The following is a 21,874-nucleotide window of genomic DNA, read 5'->3' on the forward strand; positions in this document are numbered from 1 at the left end:
CATTCTCCATTTACCAGATTTCTTTTTGATAACAAATGCATTAGAATTTCAAGGGCTGGTTGATTCTTCAATATGCTGAGCATTTAACTGTTCTTCTACCAGCTCTTCTAAAGCCTGGAGTTTCTCTGTTGTTAAAGGCCATTGCTGGACCCATACAGGCTTATCTGTTAACCATTTTAAAGGTAGAGCTGTTGGTGTCTTTGGAAGATCATCAGTTATTGTGCCCTGTTCTTGTATAATATGGATGGCTGGTGACCACTCATTAGAACAACATCTTCTAATATTTCTCTCAGTAACATGTGCTAGTTTATGATTTGTTTCTGAGATTGGAGGGATGTTAATCTGAGTATTCCATTGTTGCAACAAGTCTCGACCCCACAGGTTCATAGTTATGCTAGCGACATATGGTTTTAATTTTCCTCTCTGGCCTTCTGGACCTATACATTCGATCCATCTTGCACTCTGTTTCACATGAGATAATGTCCCAATTCTTAACAGTTGAACGTTTACCTCCTGAAGAGGCCAAGTTGGATGCAAAAATTCTGGTGCAATTATGGTAACATCCGCACCTGTGTCTACCAGACCAGACAACAAACACCATTTATTTTTATCGTTAATTTTGGTCTTTGTTCATTAATAGAAGTTTTTCAAGAAATTTTCTTTATGTTTTCTCCTGAATTTTCTATTCTCTCTGTTTCATCATCCTGACCAGCATGATTTATTCCAATAGGCATTTGGTTATTTAATCGCTCAGAGCAGGGATTTCCTCTATGGCTGCACGAAAGGTTTGAACTGGATTTGCAACAGGGGCCTGTGTGAGTCCTCTCTGGGAGTTTCCTGAATACTGAGGCAAAGGATTACCCTTTCTGTCCTTTGTTGATCTACATTCGTTGGTCCAGTGTTTTCCCTTACCACACCTTCTGCATACTCCAGAGGAAGGGACATTCTGTTACCATTGTTCCTTGAAGAAACATTGTTTCTAGGAATTACCTGTCTACAGTCCCTTTTCAAATGTCCTTGCTTTCCACATCCAAAAAATCTAACATTTCTCAAACCTTTTGAAATTGCTTCTCTACCCACATAGCATCATGCTCATCAGCCTCAACATTAACTGTGTCTCTAATCCAATCTTCCAAAGGTGCAGATCTTGCCCTTAATGGCCTCATTGTTCTTTTGCATGCTGCATTCGCATTCTCAAAGGCCAAAGATGCAATTATTGCCTTACCAGCTTCTGAATCCGAGACCATTCTCTTTATTGCTGAAGGCAGTCTTTGTAAAAAATCTGTGAAAGACTCTTTTGGGCCTTGCATCACCTTTGTAAATGACTCAGATTTTTTTCCTGGTTCCTCATCTCTGTCCCATGCATTCAAGGCTGCCATTTGACATAAAATTAGGGTTTGGACATCATATAAACATTGTGTTTGTACTGAAGCATATTGGCCTTCTCCAATAAGCTGATCCTGGCAAACTTGTATTCCTTTATCCCTCCATTGTTTTTCTATGTTTTTAGCCTCATCCTTAAACCAGGTCAGAAATTGAAGTCTCTGGCTGGGTTCCAGAACACCTTGTGCAAGGTCCTGCCAGTCCTGTGGTACAATCCTATTATATGTTGACCAAGAGTTTAACATTTGCTTTACATATGGGGAATGCATGCCATAAGATACTATTGCCTCCTTAAACATTTTTAAATCCAACATTTCAATTTGAGCCCAAATATTTTGTGTAGCCATTTGATCAGGCATCTGCTGTATGGTTAAAGGATAAATTAAGGGTGACTGTGTGAAAACAGGCTTTCTTTCTCTAACCTTATGATCCAAACTTGAAACAAATTCACTGTTAATTTCTTCTGTCTGAATTTTTACAGGTTTAACAAGTTGTTCTAAAGCTGTCATCCTGGCACTTAAATTGACTATCTTTTTAAATAGTAAAATTAGGATAAGCATGGCAATAAACTACATAATTCAATCAACATTAATCTTCTCATGTAGTTGTTCCATTGTCAGACTGCCTAAAATTTCAAACAAAACCCAATTTTCTTCCAATGTACACATAAAACCCATTTTTTTAATGTGGAAAAAAATTCTCTTTTAGATAGTTTCCTTTAAAATATCTGATATGTTATGACTTACCAAATCTGCGTAGAACAGTAGAAATCCGAGGGGATTTTCAAACAGCCACCTAGTGTCTGAGGTGTAAATCCAGACTTTATTTGAAAACAAGTTCTCTGAAGATGATAAAAGTTAAGATTAAGCCATGTTGGAAATCTGAGTAATATTTCCACAAGAGAAGATAGGTTGAGTATTACTAGTCAAAAACTGACTGAGACAAGAGAGATAAATGTCCTAGAGACTTAAACCCTGGCCTTGTAAACAACTGAATCTCAGAGTTCTAACTGCCTGAACTGTGGGACAATGTATTTTTAAAAATAAGTTTTAAATCACAAAATAGGTAATAATTTGTTGTGAAAACATCAAGAAGTGAATATAGACATTAATACCTTGGCTTGCCTTATGGAACACACTCCTCCATTGAACAATTTTTGTCACTTTTGTTTAAAATAGAATATTCATACTAATATTATAGTTATTATGAAGGCTGCATGACCCAATAATGTTTAACACACTGTTTTCTGAATAATAACAATACGTAGATATTAGCTATTACTAATGAACCCCATTCAGGTAAATTAATATTTTATCCCCAATGGTTAGTTGAACAGAAGATCATATGACTGATTAATTGCTCCCGTTCAGTCTTTGAGAAGTCCAGGACAACCTTACTCTATTTGGGATTCAGGTATGTCATCTTGGGAATCAAGTAGGGCATTGTTATGATCATATTCACTATTCACATACATAACTGTGAGAGATAGTCATTGAAAGTAAAGAAAGACAGAAATTAAGGCAAGGTTTCAGAACATTCCAACAAGTGCATTCTACTAATAATATTTAGGGAGGGATACTGTATGAGATGACCCAAAGTTTCATTGTCTTCAATTGTCTTTACATTCTTTGGTCTCATTACCACCCTTGAAGACTGTCCTGTACACTCTGAGGTATCCCAATGCTTAGACTAACTCCATTCCTAGCTTTGTCTTAAGACCCAGAATCATTAGGAATATTTTTTCCTATTAAATTAAATGTCCTTCTGAAATTGAAATCTTAGGAGGCTCCAGTAGAAGACAAAACTGTGGCTTGAAGGTGTTTAGTATTCATAATCCAGGATATTAATAGGTATGAATAAAACAAATTGTGTACATCCAGAGGTATCAGCTTAATTTGCTCTCCACTGATGAAAATATCTGAGTAGAGGCTCAAGGAACATCCTGGGAGAGGAGAGAGGGGAAGAGGGAGGGAGGTAGAGAGAAGAGAGAACAAGCTCCTTTTGTTGATATTAATGGATTAAATAAAGCTTTAACTACAGAGGTAATATGACTCTGTGACTGTACAGAAAACTGGAAAATCCATATTTATTATGTCAGGTTATAAGTCAATTTATGAACTAATTAAACGAATAAACATAACCTATTTTATGTCCATAAAGGCATAATGCACAGTTATTATTTCCACCTTAATCTAATTTTTAAAATAAAGTCAGTAGTATTTTTCACTTGAAGTATAGTTATATAGAATACATGCTAGTTGCAGATATATGGGTAAGAGGAAGAAAACTATGCTTTAATAAAATTATCACTCAAAACTTTCAATGATAAAATACTGATTTAATTTTATAATCCATCTTAATGAAGTCATTGAAGGTTTGTAAGCTTTGTCACTTAATGAGTATCTCTGGTATAACAAGCATAGTATTCTGAGGATAGAGTGGCAATATAACTCAGAAAACATTTAAAAATCCATTTAACTACATCAAGCACCATGGCAAGGAGTTGTGACCCCATGCATCAAAATCTAAAGGTGTGTGATTTGAGATCACATATCATCAGTAAATGAAATTCATTTTCTCTTCTGTAACATCAAGACTGTCTCCACTTAATTCAGGTTGTTTTGTTTTCTCACAGAATAAACCTATTATGCAGAATGATTTCAGCTGAATCAAATTTCTGAATTCCTAGTTCTTAATCCTTTTAACTTTTGCATCACCAGTAGTTATAGCATTGGCGTTTTTTTTACAGAGACCCATTGCAGAAAATAAAAACTGCTGTTCATGTGAGCAAAGGGGATGATCTAACAGCATTCTAGGCTTCCCACACACTGCTGTTTGCCTTTGCTGTTAGAAACTGAATACTAATTGGGCCTTATACTTGTAATTAGATGGTTTATTCATGGTGCTTTAATGTTGTTTTTTTTTTCCAAATTTGGCTTCACAGTTGTCACTTCCCAGATGATTGCCCGAGTTTTTGTGACATCACTGGTAACTTCCTACAGCCTCCACCAATGCTATCTACGTATTGGTTGAATGAATAGAGCCTTCACTGTTTTTATATGTACTGAAATCCAACTTACAAAAATCCAATTATTTTTATATTTAGTTAACCTCTTAAACTGTCCATGTTCCTTCAATCCCTGATTACTTATAGTATGTTCTCAATAGTGCTTCGGGAAGGGTTCTCTTAAAATGACAATGAGTCCATGGTCCTTCTGTGCATAGATTCCTCCAATAGCTTACCATTTCACTCAGAATAAAAGCCAACATGCTCCATAAGTTCTGATCTACAGATCCTAGATGCCTTTGACCTTGTAATTAACTTATTTCTCCTACTACTACTCTCCCTTCATTGTTATGCCCAGTCAACTATCTTTCTTACACCATCCCTCCTTCATTATTGGAATATGCCCATATTTTAAGTTCCACACTAGAAAACTAATAGTAAAAATTATCTTCTTGTAGGTATGACAAATCCCTAACATATTTCAGATCATCATATCACTATACTTAAAGTCACAACTCTGTTCTCTATTATCTGGCTGTTTTTCATACTTGGGGATAAATATGACAGAAAAACGAACAGACTATGTAATTGAACATATATAAATGAAAATGAAAGAAATCAACACTTAACAAAATGGAGAGCCAACAATGTTCACACATTAGAACACTCTACACATTGAAGATTTCAATGCTTCCTGAAAATTGATGTCCATATGTTGCTGGAGGGCTTCTCTCCAGGTTCCCTAAGCCCTGCAGTCCCACAATCCACGTATACAATAATCACTCAGACGCTTATATCACTTATAAACTGTATGGCCATGGCAGGCTTCTTGCTAACTGTTCTTTTATCTTAAATTAACCCATTTTTATTAATCTATACCTTGCCATGTGGCTGGTGGCTTACCAGAGTCTTCACATGCTGCTTCTCTTGGCGGTGGCTGAAGTGTCTCCCCCTCAGCCTTCCACTTCCCAGAATTCTCCTCTCTCCTTGTCCCACCTACTTCCTGCCTGGCAACCTACTTCCTGCCTGGTCACTGGCCATGAGTGTTTTATTTATATAGCATGATATCCACAGCACTTCCCCTTTTTTTCTTTTTTTAAAAAGTAAGGTTTTAACTTTAACGTGGTAAAATTACATATAACAAAACAATTATCGAGCAAGAATTACAGTTACAATATTAAAAAAGATGTCCTATCTATCTTATATTTGTGAATTTAAGGTTTTATATCTAACTTATCTTTTATCATAACTGAGGAAATTGCAACTATCTAGTTTTCAACCACATCAAAGACCTGAGAAGGAACTTAATGGTACCTGAGAAATGGTAGATGGATGCAAGCAACTTTCGGGAATCTTGCAAAAGTAGACCAAGACAACTGGCAGCCTGGACAGTCACCTAATGCTTCTCAGCATTGTTGGTTCATTCAAATTGGCTACAGGCCTAGAGTATCTGACAGACCATTTTCAGAAGCAGGATTTCTGATAGACCATCTTACCCTGTCTTGGCAGAGTACAGTGGTCGCTTTCCTTGTGTCCCATTTGTCCAGAAAGGACAGCATGCATTTGTACTATCAGCCATCAAGGCAAGGGCAGTTCTTTGCCCAGTAGGCCATTTTGTGCCAAAAAGACAAATTTCCAAGTGGAAATGTCTTAGAAGCCCAACATTCTCTCGGGATCAAATTGGTGCAGCCAGGAGCAATTGTGTCTCATGTCAACAGAATTTTAAGTTATTTAAATGCCATATTCTCTAGGTCTATGAAGTGTTTGAAGATTACCTGTCTATCTGAAATATATCTATGTATACCTAGAAGACTTAACTAACATGGCTACAAATATGATTATCATAGATGACTGATTATTAATCTATTTTTAATTATCCATTACAATTTTAAATGAGTTAAACATAATACCTCAAACAAGAATAGAAATATATATATACAGTATAACAAAATTAACTTTAAGTTTGTATCAATTAACTAAAATTTATACCAATGTAAAACATTTTAAACATAAACTAAAATTTATATCAATGTAAAACATTTTAAGCAAGTTGTTCTTTAAAAGTAGGTTCATTAATCTACCCTTTTATCTTATCATCTCTATAACCTCTTATATATCTATATCATATCCCCTTTTGTTTTTTAGAAAGAGATCACATTTATAATCAACCTGTTTTAAATAAAAATATTGGTTTTTCTCTGTCCCACACCAGAGGGCTCTTCTGATTTGGGACACAAGAATCTCTTAACCATTTTTTTAAAGCAATATGTCTGGGTTTAGAGGGGGAGTGAGCCAATTCCACCTCTAAAGCCAGCTTGGTATATTTGGGAATTTGGGCGTAGCATCTCTTACTACTTCCTGCTGGAGGGGGGCGCTGTATCTTATGGGGACGCAAAGAAAATTTTAGGCCTATGGGGTAGTCCGTGAGGGTGTATTGTGTGAACCAGTTGCCTTGAAACCACTCTGGATGTTGGATCATCTGGGCCATAGTGTCATCGGAGACCTTTCAGGGGGTCTTGGCTGGTGAAACCTGATGTATCTTACTCTGGAACAAATCCACAGCCTCTGGCTTTCTGTGGAAACAAAAGCAGAACCTCTTTTCCAAAGCAACATATCCTTAAATCCAAATTTTAAAGTCAAGGTGCCTTTAAAATATACATTTTGGCATAACTCAACAGCTTTTGCAATCAAATGTTTTTCTTCAGTTACGAATATCAAAGACAACATAATCCAGATTTTATGTGTGATAGCCATCTTTACGTGGTTTATTACCTTTGTTGTTTTTTTAAAACACTTTATTTTTAGATACTATTTGTTTATATAATGGTATATATATATATATATATATATATATATATATATATATATATATATATATTAAAGCCTACGTACATTTTTACATGCATTATAAACTATTTCATCTGAATCAGTCTTGTTGCGAAGTTATTGCTTTAAACTGTATGTAGCCTTTTAAGCCTGAAACAGTGCTGTGGCTGCTGGTTCTGCCCACTTCAGCTTCCCAACATGGCAGCAGTACGTTTTCTGCCAACTCTGGGAGTCATCAAGTCTCAGAAAAAGTGGGTCTAAGCTTTTATCAAAGTAGCGTGAAGCCCAGAAACCTTTTTTTTTTTTTTAAATACTAGTAAAGACTAAATCTACCACACAGCGTAATGTGCTGCTGGCAGACACCTAATTTACGCCATACTGCGGGTCAAACGCACACGCCAGGAACCCGCCAGTGTTCAAACCTGCATTTTGCGGCATCTAGCTGCCCGTATGAGACAAGAAGCAGGAACCTGTTTTTGGCTCTGTTTAGAATTGGTTATTAAATATTCTCAGGTTTAAGGTGGAAACTCGAGCCGTTGGATGCCATTTGTTGCTGGAGGGCTTCTCTCCAGGTTCCCCAAGCCCCACAGTCCTACAATCCACTTATAAAATAATCACTCAGATGCTTATATCACTTATAAACTGTATGGCCATGGCAGGCTTCTTGCTAACTGTTCTTTTATCTTAAATTAACCCATTTTTATAAATCTATACCTTGCCACATGGCTGGTGGCTTACCAGAGTCTTCACATGCTGCTTCTCTTGGCGGTGGCTGCAGTGGCTCCCCCTCAGCCTTCCACTTCCCAGAATTCTCCTCTCTCCTTATCCCACCTACATCCTGCCTGGCAACCTACTTCCTGCCTGGTCACTGGCCATCAGTGTTTTATTTATATACATATTTAACCCCATTCCTATCAAAAGCTTAGTAGAGTCACTTGGTAATTATAGCCAGTAATTGATTCTAACACATTGACATAAAGATAAAGGAAGCAGAATGATCAGAAAAACTTAGAAAATGGAGTTACAAGACAGAGAAACCATGCTACCTGAAAGAAATAAAAAAAATCAAAAATAGACCTACACAAATATGGCCAAGTGACTTATAATAAAGTTGCAAAGACAATTTACTAGAGGCAAAGACAGTCATTCAAGTACAGGCTAAAGAAACTGTACAGACACAAGAACAAAACCAAGCCATACATAGAATTAATTGTAAGTAAATAACTGACTCAAATGTAAGACATAAAAACATATGATTCATGTGAATAAAGCTCAATTCTAAAGGAAGAAATGATAAATTAGACTTTGAAAATCTTAAAAATTTTGTTCCTTCAAGAAAATGAGGGACAAACCACAGGTTGAAGAAAAATATGTGTAAGCAAATATTTAGCAAATATGTCATCAGAATACATAAAGAACTGTTAAAATTCAATAAGGAGAAAATAATGAGCCAGTTTTCAAAAAGTATAATGTGCTTTTGTGAACTATAATTTCACAAAAGAGGATGTATGCAAATAAGCACATGAAAAGACATTAAATATCATCACCCATTTATCAGATTCAAATCAAAATAGTACATACCTAATTAGATTTCATTGCTGGTGGGAATTCAAAATGGTATAGTCAATTTGTAAGACAGTCTATTTACTTTTTATAAATTTAAACACACCTTTACTATTCAACCCAATCAGACAGCTTTTAGGTATTTACTCAAAGTAAAGTATTGTATTCAGAAAAAACCTGTATCTGCATGTTTGATAAAGCTTTAAACATAATTTTCCAAAATGAAGGTGACAAAGATATTACTCTATGGCTAAGTGGTTAAAGAAACCATCTGGTCCTGGGCTATTTTTTTTTTGGTTGGGAGACTTTTAATGACTGATTCTATTTCTTTAGGGGTTATTGGACTATTTAAATAAATCAGATGGAATTTTACTCATGGATAAAAGAGAGAAAAAGTTGTTAGTCTACAGAACCAAATGGATGAATAATAAATGCATTTTAAGTAACCATTCAGATAAGGAGAAACACCAATTTCATAATTCCTTCTATGGAGTATTACAATGGAGGAAATTTAAAGTTGAAAACATTAGTGAGGGTCTAAAATATGGGGGAGAGGCGTTAATTATAAGTGAGGATGCACAGTGATTTTAGGGTAGTGGAATTATCTCTATAATATAATGATTTGCACAATGAGACTGCATCATAAAAATCCTTTTAAGTGTACAATATGGAGACTAAACTCTACTATATATAAATTTTACAAATCTAAAAAGACCCCAGAAAAACTATGAAGGAATGTAAGATGTAATCTTATAGTGAAAAAAAATATGGGAAGAGAAAAGAAGTAGACTTCAGTAGTTTTGAAAACAGTAATTTTTGATTAAGAAAGTTAAAAAAGAATTGTATATAATTTTTGTGCAGTAGTTGGTAAATCTGTTTCTCATAGAGGTAGTAGGATTGAGTAAATCAGCAAGTGGATTGTTTATGTCATACAACATATTTCTATGGTTAAAGATCTTAAAGAAAGAAATGGTAAAAATGCTAGAAACTGAATCCTATGGTGCTGAATCAGTCAAAAATAGCACTATGAATGTATATGAATATATAAATATGACATATATATTACATACAGAAATAAATATGTGCATCTAAAGGTTACTACAAACAGATTAATAATTATATATTTCTATTTTACTGTAAAATTTGTATAACTATTTATGTATGATATACAAGTTATATGATATATAATGTGATATTCTGGTATATGTATGTATTATGAAGCAAACAAAGCTAACAGATTCTAGTACCTCATTGCTTTATGATGAAAACAGTAAGATCTATGTGCTTAATAATTTTGAAGTATACATTTCGTTATTGGAATCTGGTTGCCATGCTTGTGATATTAAGAAAGTATTCGTCCTTCCTAACTGAAACTTTGTACCTTTTGACCCAAACCTCCCCATTTTCTCCAATGTTCTTGCCCTAGAACCCACTATTCTTCTCTCTGCTTCTATGAGTTCAAGTTTCTTATTCTACCACATCAGATAGTATTCATCTTTATATTTCTGGTTAGTTTAACTTAATATAATGAACTCCAGATCTACCATGTTGTTGAAGATGACAAGCTCTCATTTGTTATAAATGGTTAAATACTACTATTCCATTTTATGTTCTCTGATACATTCTTTCACATTTTCATTTATCATTATCTATTATTGAGCACTTAGATTGATTTCATATCTAGACTACTTTGAATAATGCTGCAATAAACATGAGAGTACAGATATGTCTTCACCATACTGACATCAAGTCAATGATATTAGTTCCATCTTTAATTTTCTCAGGAAGGAACTTCTAGATGTTTTCCTATGATTATGGGGAGAATGTAGACAATATCTTACTGAAGCCACTCCAACTATCTAAATCAAGGTCATACTTTAGCATTTTGATTTCTGAAATATTCTCTTTATAGTAATGATAGTTTATTTTATAAATTAGGAACAGTGAAAATGAAATCATTCCAATAATATAGTGCAACAAAAATTGCATGAATGTGGTCTTTTACCCTTCTTAAAATATCTTCTTATGTACTGATGCTTTTCATTGTGTTAATGTGAAATCACACAATGAGTATGTGAGGAACTGGAAGTTAGGGTTTCAAATAGGACTTGGAGAGGGACACAGTTCTGAGCATAGTGGATCAAATAATATAAGATCAGAAAATTTTGTGTCCTGCCCATGTTCTAGCACCAATTTGACCAAGCAAATGAGTTTCCTTTGTGTTATCTAAATTTTAGCAATAAGCAGTCTTACATTCCACCAGCATGTTGCACACCATCTGCTTCCTAAAGCAAGTCTTGTCTGTTATGAGAGAACTGGCAAGCATGATTATATGAAAGTTTGAGTTTCAGATATTAAATATTCTAATATTTATTTGTTCTAAAATGCTTACCAAAGTTATCAGTGTGCTTATTACAACCCTCATAATTATAGTTAATATTCCCTAATGAAATCAACAGGGTAGGATTCTACCCCAAATTCTTTGGTGCTGAAAGTAGTAACTCTTATTTTCTTCCATGTGTATTTTGTTTTTCCCTATTAGATCAATGAACCATGTGAGACTGTAAATATTAAATTCTATGATACACTAACTTGACAAAATGTAAAAAAATGTATGCTGGTACCTATAGATGACATCACATTCTCAGGAGAATAGATGTTTCAGTGGGAAATAATGCAGCAGCAATGAAGCACACCAGTGATATTGATGAGGGGAAGGCATGTTGCTGAGAAAAAATGATGGAGAAATTAACTATAAGTAGGCATAACATAAAGGGTGTTCATGTTAACACTAACAATTGGTATTTTTATATTTTTATCCAACATTATTCATGGCTTAAGAGTAAATATTTCATATATTTCCTGTGTCCTAGAAAATGAGCAGTATACAATTCTCAACCTCCCTAAGGAAATAATGGCCAACAGTGATTGAACACACCTCTGCTGAGCACTGCCTGCCTTATCTTGTTTACATGAGACCCAGTCCTAAAAGGCAGATGCCATTATTTTCACTATTTTATTGATGAGAAAACTGAAGATGACAAGTTTGGGTCATTGTTCCATTACCATGTAAGTAGGAAGTAAGGAAGTAGAGGGTTTTAGCTCTGCTGTCTCCAAATCCCATTTTGACCACTCTAAATTCTTCTTTCTCCCATGTTCTAATGTAAACAATGCATATGATTGCATAGTCTAGTAATAGTGGGTGATAATTTACTTGGAAAAAGTATAGAAATCCAAAGCTAATTAAAGTAAAAGGTAACTCTCACTGCCTACTACATTCAGGCATCTAGAGTTTCTGTTGATTGAGTTCTTCTGAGACTAGCTCAAAGAATATCTTTTTTTCTTTCATTGTTTGGTAACTTCAACAACAAAATTTAAATTATTTGTAAAGACTAAATAAAGTGTCTGGATAAGAAAAAAAAGAGAAAGTATCACATGGTGCTTGAGCCTGAAAATGTTCAGTAAATGAATATTTTAAAAAGCCTTACAATTGTTTTCTTAAACTATTACAAAGGAACAATTTAAACTATTTTCCATCTGACCCCAAGCAATAATGTCTGGAACAAAAGAGGAAAGAGCAAATGCTGTTTACAAACTGATTGTGTAAAGTATTTAAGTGGGGAACAGAAAAGTGTAGAAAGACCTTTTATTTACTAATTTGGAAGGATGGAAGACAAATAATTGTCAGCAAATGGAAGTTTAGAAAAAAATAATTAGAAAGGAAATGGTTAACTCAGACTCACATGCCAGTACAGGATGCTGTGATGGGAGCAGATGCAATACACAACTATGAGGTGAAACAGACATCTGATTCCAGATACGGGACAAATTGTTGGACAGAAGAGTGGAAGACTTAGCATCGTGTGAAGATCCTGCTATTTGCATCTCAGTTACTGTTCAGTTTTCCTACTGGAAATGTGTAGAATTGGATAAGATCATGTGTTGCTGGAGAAAAGTCTAGTTATAATCATGCCCATAGGCCATTTCATCTTGAGTCTGCTTGATCCTGTTGCAGACTTTTTCTGAGAGAAATCTTTCTCTAAATGATTGAAGAGATTTTTCCCAGTGACTAAATGTAAGCATGCCAAGAAACACCTTGTCAGGAAGGAATAGACATCTGACTGCTGAATGGTGTCACAAACACATGTTGAACAAAGCAAGAGGTCTCTCACTTGATAAAAACATTTCCTGTTACTGGGGGAGATAGTACATCATCAACCTCAGTACTTTATTTATGTATCAGTGCTAGTGATACAAGCTGATTCTTCTTCTAATTCCCTGTCTTTTCTGATTTTCACTTTCTGGTTCACACATCATGGCACTGCTTCTGATTCTGTCTGTTTCTATAGGAATCAACTTTCATGTGGATATGCAAGTGCCACTGACTCATCTTCTGATGAGAAAAGCTATAAGGACATCCCACTTTCCAAAGGCACCATATATCTATACAGCTGCTCCCTGAGGTGCAGAAATATGGGCACCCAAGATTTTTATAGAAACTCAATTTTTCATGGCATAGGTCATCCATTTTTTTTTTTATCTCCATGAAGCCATATCCGAGTAAAGTATATAGAAAACATACACATTTTTTATTTATAAACATGGAAACTAAGGCACAAAGGCACTAGCTAAACTTCCCATGGGAAGTTATTGGTACTCTTGAATAATGGTTCTCAACCTTATTAGTACTGCAACATTTTTATGTTGTGAATGACCCCCAACCATAAAATTATTTTCATTGCAACACCATAACTGTAATTTTGTTACTTCGATGAATCATAATATAAATATCTGATATTCAGGATATATAATATGTAACCCCTGTGAAATGGTTGTTTGATCCACAAACAGGTCACAACTCACAGATTGAAAACCACCTCTGCTCTTGAGGATCAGTTCCAAGGTCTTCAGCTAAGTTTCATTTATTTACTATAGTCTGGTTCTAGAGCATCTACATGTTAAGGAGGAAACAACATGGGACATTTTAAATAGACTAGGTCAGATGTAAGGAAACTATTGTAAAATCTGGGCTTTCACCTATCGTTTTAAAATAAAATGTTATCAAACACAGTGATAATTTATACATTTATATATAATTTCTGGTTGTTTGTATACTATAACAGCAGAATTGTTATGATAAAGACCATTTGGTTGCTAAATCCTAAAAGCATATATTTGGTACTTCTTAGAATGAAAATGGACTACTTTCTGGCTAAAGGCATAGACTCAGAATCCTCACATCCTGAGATCAGAATTCTAGCCCTGAAACTTGGAAAGTATGTTACCTTAGAAAGTTACATAACCTCCCAATCCTGTTTCCCCATGTGGATAATGGATCATATTTCTCTATTGTTGTGATAAGACACTATGGCCAAGAAAACTTACAGAAGAAAGGGTTATTTGGGGCTCACAGTTTCAGAGGTTTAGAGGTCATGACAATCATGGCAAGGAACATGACATCAGATAGGTAGCCATGGCACTGGAGTAGTCCCTAAGAGCTTAAATTTTGATCCACAACTACACAGCAGAGAGAAGACAGATAGAGATAGATAGATAGATAGATAGATAGATAGATAGATAGATAGATAGATAGATAGATAGATAGGTGGGTAGGTGGGTGGGTGGATGGATGGATGGATGGATGGATGGATAGATAGATAGATAGATAGATAGATAGATAGATAGACAGACAGACAGACAGACAGATAGATGATAGAAGATAGATAGATAGATAGATAGATAGATAGATAGATAGATAGATAGATAGATAGATAGATAGATAGATAATTAAGAATGGCATGGCTTTGAAATCTGAAACCCCTTTCCCCAGTGTCAGAGCTCTTCCAACATGACCACACTTATATTTCCCAACCAGTTTCACCAAGCGCAAAGCAAATATTCAAATATGTGAACCTATGGGTGCCATTCTCATTCAAACCACAATACTTTGGAAAGTTGCTTCATTTTTCTGAGCCTCAGTTTCCCCATATGGAAAATGAAACAAAATTTTGCCTGTTATAAAAGGTTGTTATTTATCCCTTCATAAGAATCAAACGTATTGGACCCTGGCTTGTGAGAAGCTTTTATCCAATGATAACTTTTAGTATTTCTGTGGCAAATCAGTTATTGTCTTCTCTCAGTAATCTTCTTATGCATGATAAGGTGCATTCATCTGTATTGAGGTTTACATTGCCTTTGTGCAAAAACCCAAATGACAAGGCCTACCTGCCCCTCCTTCACATTCTTCCCTAAAGTCCTGCTTACTATGATAGAAACTACTTCTGATTTGGCTTCTGAGCTTGATTATCAGTACTCAGGCCTTTCCTCTGCTAGTTAAAGACATTTGATTGCTGCTTCTGCTTGGACACTGTTGCTATGCTTGGGATTTCTGCCCTCAATGGATCTGAGCATGCAAGCAGGATACAGCCTGTGATAATAAGTAGAAGGTGAGAATGATACATTTTAGTGAAAGAATGGGACCCAAGCCAATATGTGTGTATGTGTGTGTGTGTGTGTGCATGTGTGCTTGTGTGCTTGTGTGCTTGTGTGTGTGTGTGTGTGTGTGTGTGTGTGTGTGTGTGTGTGTGTGTGTGTGTGTGTGAGAGAGAGAGAGAGAGAGAGAGAGAGAGAGAATGTTGTCATGTTTTGGGGAGTTTAAGGTATCCAAATCATATGAGATGACTGATTGTTGTGCGTAAGGCTTTCATATGAAAAATGGGTTATCCTACTGGTCCAGGCCAGAGATGCTGTGATGACTTGCAGGGAAAGTGAAATATGGTTAGTGTTCATCTTGATATCGACACTGAAAGGGTAGAAATTATTAGAAGCCTCCTGTGTTCCTGATAGGCCAGTATGAGTCTATTAGCCATATCCTAATTTAAACTACTCACTCACCAGGTCCAATCATCTCATCATCAGGGCTACATGTTTTTAAAATAAAATTCTTTTATAAATATTTTAGGGGAATGAAACATTTTGAATAATTCTGAAAGATCATTTTTTTTCATTTGATTAACCTTTATCAACTTTATTGATGAGGTGCTAATGTACAACTGTTCCCTTTAGAAATGTGAATTGTGAGTAACTGAATCCTTTCAATTAGTTTTCTGTCAATATGACATGGCATCAATTTCCATATCTGTAATAGGGAGATAAAAGTATTTACTTCAAGGGTGGCAAAATATATGTGGTAGAATAGTGTGTGACACATGGCAAATGCTTAGTCATTAGTCATAGCTGTGATGACTCTAAAGATAAGGCTATATTATAACATTAAGTACGGATTGATGATGGTCTTAATTGCATGCCAGGCAAATGATAAAGTACTCCAGGCCTTGGCTGCCTTCAGTTTGGCAGAAAGTAAATGGAATTTGTTGTTGTTGTTTTGTTTTTTGAGACAGGGTTTCACCATGTAGTTTTGGTGTCTGTCCTGGATCTCACTATGTAGATCAGCTGACCTTGAACTTACAGAGATCTGGCTGACTATGCCTCCCAAGTGCTGGGATTAAAGGCATATGCCACCACCACCTGGCTGGAAATTCTTTTGATCTGGAAGGATTAATATTTGTCTTTGAGGATATCTTCCTGGCCTCTGTTTCTTCCCTACAAATGACTAGATGGTTCTTGACTAATAGTATCAGGCTTTACAAATTTAAAAACTACTATTCCCACACTCTACCCCTGGGACACAGAAGACAACTACCTTGACTTTATTTTTAAGTTCCTCCTTTCAGCTTTAGGGTTTGTGAAAAGCATTCAAGAAAGGAAGTTGTACATTCATTTCTGCATGCCAGGATTGCTGAGTAAATCCTAGATGATATATCTGTATCATTCAAGAGGAGAGGCATCTTACAAGGATGTTATAGAAATAAGATTTAATTAGTATAGCCCTGGAAAATCTACATGGCCCTGCTGTTCTTAGGTTCTTTGATGTACGATATGTCCCTTTCACCCTTGGAATCCGTTTCCTCAAGTACAAAGTGAAGGTTATCTTAGTGTCCACATGTGATAATATCAGTCGCCAACTTGATCAGATGTAGCATAACCTGATATATGGGTCTGTAGTTATGTCTGTGGGTAGTTGTCTTGATTAGGCCAATTGAGGTGGAAAGACCTGATCACTGTGAGTGGTACCATTCTCCAGGTTGAGATGTAAGACTGTATTAAATGGATTAAGTGAGTGAAGCACAAGTTTTAACTACTATCTTCTTCTTGACATTGGATGTAATGTAACCAGTTCCTTCAAGCTGCTGTTGCCTTGAATTCTCTGACATGATGAGCTGTTCATTGAACTCTGAGCCAAAATATATCCTTTCTGTCTCAGGTTACTTTATGTTATGGTGGCAACAGGAAAAAACAACCAAGACAACATATTAATTGCTATATGTGAAGAGAAAATAAGATAGCACATTGCAAGATCTAGAATAGTCCTTATGGAGAAGATACTCATAAAGGGGAGAAGAGATGTATCAAGCAGCCACTCTTGTCTCATTCTTATCTGAATAAACAGGATAATTTCTACTCTAAGTCTTTGTCTTCTCAGGCCAACAAGTCCATACATCTACTACGTATCTAATCAAGAGGCAAATGATATGATGCCTCTGGATAAACCTGAGTCCAAATTCATTTGGAGAAAGGCAGATGAATTAGGAGTACATGAAATTGCAATGCTACAGTGTCTTTGTGTACAACCCAAATCACACAGTATTGAGATGTGAGTTGAAGATACTATTTTAAGAATCTGTAGCCTGTATACGAATTTCTAAACAGTCTTATTAAACAAGAAACACAAAGCCAAATACAGAGTTAATAGCCAAAGAGATCAGAGCAAGAGCCATGGCTCACTTTAGATTACCACCAGCAGTAGCTTCACCTTTCTATTCTAATGAAAGGAAAAAGTTATAACTAATATAAGAAAAACTATATACAATAAGTACAATAACTATATACAATATGTACAAGCAATAAATACCTAAACAATGTCTAGTCCATTTGCATTTGACAGACTCAGAGAAAATATTCTATTATCTATCCTACTTTGGTAAGTCCAAAATGTTCCTGATTCACTTTCTATCCTAACTATTATTACTAACAGAACTATCTTATAATGTCTTTCATATTTATACACTTACACCTTTTTAGTGAGTTTCTTTTATGAAATTCTTTTTTTTTTTTTTTTTGGGTTTTTCGAGACAGGGTTTCTCTGTGTAGCTTTGCGCCTTTCCTGGAGCTCAATTGGTAGCCCAGGCTGGCCTCGAACTCACAGAGATCCGCCTGGCTCTGCCTCCCGAGTGCTGGGATTAAAGGCGTGCGCCACCAACGCCTGGCTCTTTTATGAAATTCTTAACAAGGAAAACTATATCTAATATTTAACTATAACTATAACTATCTAATATGCAACTCACTATAACCATAACTATCTAAACTTCAACTCCCTCAGAGACCCAAGAAGGAAATAATATTACTTAATAAAACAGGAAGGGCAAACAAGCGACTTCCAAAGAAAAGTGAGTTGACAGAAACAGCCAGCTGCCTGGACAGTCACCTGAGGTTTTTCCACAATGATGGGACATAGTCTTCAGCCTATAGGCTTGGTGTATCTGACAGACTCACTTGTGAAGAAGGATGTACCCAAGGCCTATAGTTTGACCTCATATTTGGTGAGAGTAATCTGTAGTGGGTAGCCATTCCAGCTTGGTTCTGGAAGTTCCAACCCCCATTGAGACTCTGGCAACTGTCACGCCTACGAGGCAGGGCGAGAGAGCACCCAGAGAGAGCGCTGGCCCATCCAGCTCTCGGGTCCCCAGGCGCCTCCCCTCGCCCCGCCTCGTAGGCGTGACAGTTGCCAGAATCTCAATTGGGTAGCCATTCCAGTAGTCCATGTACCAGAGAGACCTGAATTCCACTATTGTCCTGTCATGATTCAGGATTTTAAGTTCTAGAAATTGTTAATGTTTTTGGAATTCAGCTGTCCATTCTTCTTGGCTTGTGGGTGGCTTCATCTCAGCATCCCATTCCTCTCCACATCCCATTCTTCTCAGCTTGTGGGTGGCTTCATTTCTTTTATTAAATGCCTGTCTACCATTGAGAGGTTAGACTCCATCAGTCTAGTTGCTCTTTCAAGAATAACTGTTTCAGCTGCTGTTCCACTGCACACTAGAAGCCATTAGTATACTGCCTGTTCAGCTGCCTTCAAAGAAAGGGACACTGAAAGGGACAAAGAAAGGGACCTTTTCTAGATTACAAAGGCCACTTTGGGATGGTCTCATATTGTCCTGGCCTCAGAGGATGCCTGTTGGTAAAGCAACAATGACACTTGTCTTGGTAAGAATCAGTAGTCCTTTGTTTCATGTCCTGTCTGTCCATTTTGTCCTGTTTGTCAGCAGTCGATCCAAGAACATGATTTTGTCAAATGGCTAGCTTTTGCCACAAAGAAAGTTAACTCCATATGAAGTTAGTTCAATGCCATATCTTTTCTGAAGTAGATTGGTGCTACCAAGAGCCAACATGTCTCATAGTCATAAAAAAAGAAAAATAATTTTAAGTTATTAAAACATTTTAAATGCCATATTCTATAGATCTGTGAAAGGTTTGAAGATGACCTGTCTATCTAAAATATGTCTGCTTGACATTTAAAACATACCTAATATGACTGCCAGTTGAATTATAATGTCTAACTACTAACTTTCATTTCTTTATATCCTAATAGTTGGTAATAATAACTAATTCAAGGATTAGAAAGCTGCATTACATTGTTAAATGAACTGTATAAGTATGATATCTTGAATAAGATTAGAAATATATGCACATCATTTTCTAACAATATCAATATCAATATATATAATTTATATACAATATAAAAATTCAATCCAATATAAAATATTTAAAACTAGTAATTGTCTTTTAAAAGAAGATTCAATAATCTATCTTTTTATCTATATCATATCTATATCTTGTCTTTACATTTCAAAGTAGATTCAATAACCTACCCTCTGTTTTATCATTTCTGTATATCTTTTTTAAACAAAAACCTTAAGTCTAACCTCCTTTGCTTAGCCCTTTTCCTAACCATTAACAACAACTTGTAACCAACCCTCCTAAACAATGAAAATTATCCCAGACTCAAAAACCATTGAAAGACCAAAAACCACCTGACCCACACCACCTCTTTGGGAATGTAGGTGTCATGTTCTTAAAATTGCTTCTTGATCGGTATGGGCAAAGGTATCTTTATTCTGAAAAGAAAATTTTGGGGTTAATTGTCAAATTCTAGGAAAGGTAGCTATATCACTTGCTGTCCAGTAATTAAATGATGCCAAAGTTCAGGACTTATCTCAAGTCCTTGTTCATGTAGTCTATGAAACTGATCATCTCAGCTAGCCATCTCAAAATTGCTCTGAGCAGTTTGTAGCCCAAAGCTGATCTGTGGGTGATGTTTGTCAGGTATTACTATTGTCCACATGTAATTGTTGTTGCTGTGGGGCTCCATCTTTTTCCTAGAGACTTCGAATTTGATGTTAGGCTTGGTTGTGATTTCCTGTAGAAAACTGATAGAGACTCAAATGCAAAATTGTGTGTAGGCAGCTAACTGGAAGCCTTTTTTCTAGAATTAGTTAGTACTCTATAGAACCATAAATATCATTAAAAAAGTTTAAAATATATATTAATCTTATAAATTTTGTTTTTTTCTTTTTATTTTATTTTACAATAACATTCAGTTCTACATATCTGCCAGATTCCCTTGTTCTCTCCCCTCCTGCCTCCTCCCCGCAGCCCACCCACAATTCCCACCTCCTCCAGGGCAAAGCCTCCCCCGAGGACTGAGATCAACCTGGTAGACTCAGTCCAGGCAGGTCCAGTCCCCTCCCCCAGACTGAGTCAAGCGTTCCTGCATAAGCCCCAGGTTTCAAACACCCAACACAGGCAATGAGAATAGGACCCGGTACCATTGCCTAGATGCCTCCCAAACAGATCAAGCCAATTAACTCTCTCGAATATTCAGAGGGCCTTATCCAGTTGGGGGCCCCTCAGCCTTTGGTTCATAGTTCATGTGCTTCCATTCATTTGGCTATTTGTCCCTGTGCTTTATCCAACCTTTGTCTCAACAATTCTTGCTCATATAAACTCTCCTCTTTGTCGCTAATTTGACTCCTGAAGCTCCACCTGGGGCCTAGCCATGGATCTTTGCATCCAGATCCCTCAGTCCTTAGATGGGGTTTCTGGCAGGACCACTAGAGTGCCTGGCCATCCCATCACCAGTGTAGGTCACTTCCAACTGTCTCTCGACCATTGCCAGCAGTCCATTGTGAGGGTATCTTTGCAGATCGCTGTGGGCCTCTCCAGCACCCTTTCTCTTCCTTTTCTCATGTGGTCTTCATTTACCATGGTCTCCTATGCACAGCTCTCACTCTCTGTTCCTGATCCAGCCGGGATCTCCCACTCCCACAGGCTCTTCCTCCCTCGACTCTCGCCCTTCATTACTCCCACTCATGACCAGGTTGTTCATGTAGATCTCAGCCGTTTCTCTGTCATTTGGCATTTCTCATGTCTTTCTTGGGGTCCTGTTTTACAGGTAGCCTCCCTGGTGATGTGAGTAGCAGTCCAGTCATCCTTGTTCCACATCTAGTATGCTCCTATGAGTGAGTACATACCATTTTGTCTTTCTGAGTCTGGGTTACCTCACTCAGGATGATTTTTTTCTACATCCATCCATTTGCCTGCAAACCTCATGATGTCATTGTTTTTCTCTGCTTAGTAGTATTCCATTGTGTATATGTGCAACAATTTATTTATCCATTCTTCAGTTGAAGGGCATCTAGGTTGTTTCCAGGATTTGGCTATTACAAACAATGCTGATATGAACATAGTTGAGCAAGTGCTCTTGCGGTGTGATTGAGCATTTCTTGGGTATATGCCTAAGAGTGGTATAGCTGGATCTTGGGGGAGTTATGTGTAAAGGATAACTCCTTTGATGACTCCTTTTCCTGATTTTATCTTGTAACTGAATAAATAGTGAACTTAATTCTGATGCAACAGGGATTCTGTAATTTCAATATGTAAGACCACTCTTTCAGCATACTGAGAGTCAGTAACTAT

This window comes from Peromyscus maniculatus, chromosome X (assembly GCF_049852395.1).
Source record: "Peromyscus maniculatus bairdii isolate BWxNUB_F1_BW_parent chromosome X, HU_Pman_BW_mat_3.1, whole genome shotgun sequence".
NCBI classification, from domain to species: Eukaryota; Metazoa; Chordata; class Mammalia; order Rodentia; family Cricetidae; genus Peromyscus; species Peromyscus maniculatus.